Genomic DNA, 5000 nt, shown 5'->3' on the forward strand with positions numbered 1-5000 from the left:
TGGTATTTCCTTTGTCCCCTTGAGTTGACTTTGCACTCTTATTGAAATTGTATACTATTCCACCTTTTGTGGACTTAGTATGGTACTTAAGTGAATACTGTTTGAAAAGTTTAGTGTTTTTGTGTGGTGGTCAAGCCATCCATCACAAAATGGCGACCGTGACAGGATCTTTTTGTTCCTAAGTATTCACCGGTATATGTGCAAAGTAAATTCTTGGGGTTGTTTTTCAGGCAGCATATTTTCACCTCCTCGTGGTTTTTTTTTTTCTTTTTGTAGATTTAGTATTGTGTGAATAATAGTGGTCATCATGGTTAATGTACTAGACCTCCTTAGTGGAGAGGGGTGGCAAGAAAGGCTTGCAGAGTTGAATAGGGAAGATTTGGAAATTGTAGCAGAACATTTTGAATTGGAATATGATGTGTCAATAAGAAAGGGTGTATTGCTATTGCAAATTTATGAATATGTTAAAACTGTAAAGGCTGGTGGGGAACAAGTGAAACCTGATAAAGCACTGTTGTCTGTAGAAATTTTGGATAGGCAAATTGCTCTGAGGCAGATGGAGTTTGATATAGAAAAGTTTAAGGCGGAGGAAAGAGAAAAGGAGAGGCAGCATGAGATTGCCATGAAAAACTCAGGTTCCTCTTCTTCCTCTCCCCCTTCCCCAAATAGGTCAGTAACGCCTGCTATTAATTTAGCGCAGGCTCTCAAATTTGTGCCTAAATTTGAGGAAGACAATATTGCAGAATTTTTTGTATCATTTGAGAGGATTGCAGCAAGGTTGGAGTGGCCCCAAGAGTATTGGACCACTCTTATACAAAGTAAATTGATTGGAAGAGCTCAGAGGGTGTATGTAACTCTGGAGGAAGATCTGTCATCAGATTATGAGTGTGTAAAGGCTATCGTCTTGAAGGCCTATGAGTTAGTCCCTGAAGCCTATAGGCAACGCTTCAGGAACTTAGAAAAAAGTAGGGAGCAAACTTTTATTGAATTCGCAAGATCGAAGGAACAATATGCTAGTGATTGGTTCAAGTCCAAGGAAGTGGTAAATTTTGAGAAATTGAAGGAATTAATGTTGGTGGAGGAGTTCAAGAGGTGTGTTCCGGATAAACTGAAGGTTCACCTCGAAGAGTTAAAACTAGAGACCATTCAGGAGGTAGCCATCGCTAGTGATGAGTATTATTTGTCTCATAAGAGTGAGTTAGGGGGAGTAACAAAAATGGTGAAGTCCGGATGGGGTAAAGTAGGTAGGAATAATAATTTCAACAATAATAATAATTCTAACAATAATAATAATGCAGGGATGTTTACTAGAAATAATTATAGAGGTAATGATCAGGGCAATGCCAATACTAATATTAATTTTTCTCCTAACAGGAATAATAGACCTAAGATATATAATCCCGATAAATTGAAAACATTGACGTGCTTCTTTTGCAATAAGAAGGGGCACGTAAAGAGCATGTGTTATGCATTTAGAAACTCACAAAATGCTAATGTTAGGCCAGTCATGGGTGTGGAAGAGAGAGAGAGAGAACCTACCCCAACAACATCCGCTGATCAATGACTACCTGGTTGTTTTGACAGATATTTGTCCTTCGGTAGTGTCTCTTTCGCCAATTCCTCCGAGAAAAGACGTGTGCGTATTTTGCGTGATACCGGTGCAGCTCAATCTTTGATATTAAGGGAGGCATTACCTTGCAATTTTGTACCAAAAAGTGGGGAATTTGTGTTATTGGCTGGTTTTCCCGATACGGTAAAATCGTATGCTATGGAAAATTTTAATTTAATCTGCCCTTCCTTTGCAGGGAATTTGAAATTGGCCATCGTTGATAAATTTCCGGTTAAAAATGTTGATGTTGTGATAGGGAATGATGTTGCTCTGAAGAATAATACTTGTCCCATTCTGATAAACCCTGATAGTGAAGTAGCAGCAGTTACTCGTTCTAGTGCTAGAATTGTTGACGCTGCAGAGTCAACAATTGATCTAGATTTAAGTAGTTTAGAACGTAGTGATAGCGTAGTTGTAGATCTTGGGATTTTGAAGGACAAACTGAATTGGACTATTGAAGAGCTAATCAAAGCTCAGAAAAAGGATTTTCGGGATCTCCCTATTGAGTCAGGTGATGTGACTGATATAACCGGTCCCAAATTTAAAATAATTAATAATATTTTATATAGGTTGACTAGGCCTATGGAGGCTGATAACTTTGATTATGAAATTTTGAAACAGATAATGGTTCCATTTGTTTACAGGAATGAGTTGATATCATTGGCGCATGAAAGTGGTTTGGCCGGACATTTTGGCATTCATAAGACTTCTGGCAAGTTGTTAATGAATTATTATTGGCCGAAGTTGAAGGCGGACGTAAAGAAGTTTGTCAATAGCTGTGATGTTTGTCAGAAGGTCGGTAAACCTAATCAGCTTATTCCAAAAGCGCCTCTATGTCCTATTCCAGTGGTTTCCGAACCTTTCACGGAGGTCATTATTGATATTGTTGGACCATTACCAAGGACTCGTAGTGGAAATGAATATATTTTGACTATCATGGATAGGATGTCTCGATATCCCGAGGCAATACCACTACGTACGATAAAAAGTGTTAAAATTGTAGATGTACTAATTGACTTTTTTACCAGGTTTGGGATGCCTAAAATTATTCAATCGGATTGTGGTTCTAATTTTGTTAGCAGGTATTTCAGAGATAAAATGGCAGAGTTAAATATAAAACATGTGACCTCTTCTCCATATCATCCAGAAAGTCAGGGAGCTCTGGAGAGATTTCATCAAACCCTGAAATCGATGGTAAAGAAATATTGTTTGATTAATGGTTCTGAATGGGATAAGGAATTACCTTATTTGTTGTTCGCTTTTCGTTCTGTCCCAAGTCAGTCTTTAGGTTTTTCGCCTTTCAGCCTTGTGTTTGGCCATTGTGTTCGAGGTCCTCTTGATGTTGTTCGAGAGTCCTGGGAGGGAGACGTCCCTGAGATCAATTTATTAGATTATGTGTCTAATCTAGGTGATAAGTTAACAAAGGCTTGGAAATTTGCAGGTGAAAATTTATTGTGTAGCCATAAAAGAATGAAGTACTTTTTTGACAGAAGGTCTAAAGCACGTGACTTTGCGGTAGGCGACAAAGTTTTGGTTTTGTTACCCATTCCTGGAAATCCATTGAAAGCATCTTTTTCAGGTCCTTGGAAAATTCTGAAAAAAATTAGTGAAGTTAATTATTTAGTAGAGACTCCCGAGAGAAGGAAACCTTTTCAGCTTTGTCACATAAATATGTTGAAGGCTTATGTAGAACGGGAGAAAGTCACTCCCGTGGCAACCGTAGGGAATGCTGTAGTTTCCGAGAACGATAAACTTTTTTCTTTTTCAGAGGGTGAAAGTATTGATGATAATTGTTTTAATGGAAGTGAATGGCGTTCAGATAATAAGAATTCTTTGAAACATTTTTCTGGTATGGTTTCTCATTTAAGTAATGAAGAACAAAAGTCTTTAAAGAAATTGGTATTTAATTATAATGAATTATTTTCGGATGTACCGGGAAGGACTAATGTCCTTGAACATGACGTAGACGTAGGTAATGCCACTCCTGTGAAACGAGCGCCTTACAGGTTGAATCCCTTTAAAAATGAGGTTGTGGCGAAGGAAGTTGATTATATGCTAAAACATGACCTAATTGAACCTAGTCAAAGTCCTTGGTCATCCCCTGTTGTATTGGTAAAGAAACCCGACGGTAATTTCAGGTTATGTTTTGATTACCGTAAATTGAATGAAGTGTCTAAGTCTGATTGTTACCCATTACCACGAATTGAGGATTGTATTGATCGTATGGGTAAGGCCAAGTACATTAGTAAATTCGATTTGCTGAAAGGTTATTGGCAGGTTCCTCTTTCGAAGCGGGCAAGGGCCCTGTCCGCTTTCGTAACACCCCAGGGACTATTTCAATGTAAAGTGATGCCGTTTGGTATGAAGAACGCGGCTGCCACCTTTCAGAGGTTAATGAATACTTTAGTCTATGGTTTAGAGGGGTGTGTTGTGTATATTGATGATATTGTTATTTATAGTAATGATTGGGAAACTCATTTAAAACGTATTAGGGCACTGTTTGAGGTTTTGAAGAAAGCAGGTTTAGTAATTAATTTAAAGAAAAGTGAATTCGCAAAGGCGAGGGTCGTATATTTGGGTCATGAAGTTGGTAATGGTAAAGTTGCTCCTAAGCAAGCAAATATCGAATGTATTGAAAAAATGTTAATCCCTAAGTGCAGGAGGGATGTCAGAAGATTCCTTGGGTTGGGTGGGTACTACCGAAGGTTTGTTAGAAATTTTTCTGACATCGCCGATCCTTTGACTAATCTCTTAAGAAAGAAGGTAGCTTTTGTCTGGACTGATGAAACACAAAGGGCTTTTGATAATTTAAAAAGAGTATTAATTAATTTCCCTGTCTTAAGAGCTCCTGATTTTGACCTTCCTTTTTCTCTTGCCACGGATGCAAGTGACGTTGGAGTAGGAGCGGTGTTGTTGCAGAATGACGAGCAGGGAGTTTCTCATCCTGTCGCATTCTTTTCAAAAAAATTGTCCTCCGCCCAACGTAGGTATTCCACTGTGGAGAAAGAGACTCTTGCTTTAGTATTTGCTATTAACCATTTTCAGGTTTATCTCTCCTCCTCAGATACACCTATTAAGGTCTTGACAGACCATAATCCCCTGACCTTCATCAGCAGATACAAAAATAAAAATCAACGATTGATGAGGTGGAGTCTCATGCTGCAAGAATGGAATTTAGAATTTTCCCACATCCCAGGAAAAGATAATATTGTTGCCGATTTTCTCTCTCGCAGCGTTGAATATTAGTTGATTGACAGAGGGCTATGCAGTTATTAAAGGTAGTGTCTGTATCGTTCTAATTATGGTGTGTGTGCTGTTGAAGTGGGCACGTAGTGAGTAGAAGTAAATGTATATTTAAGATTTATTAATCATGGTTTGTTTACAGAAGACT

This window comes from Palaemon carinicauda, chromosome 6 (assembly GCF_036898095.1).
Source record: "Palaemon carinicauda isolate YSFRI2023 chromosome 6, ASM3689809v2, whole genome shotgun sequence".
Lineage (NCBI taxonomy): Eukaryota > Metazoa > Arthropoda > Malacostraca > Decapoda > Palaemonidae > Palaemon > Palaemon carinicauda.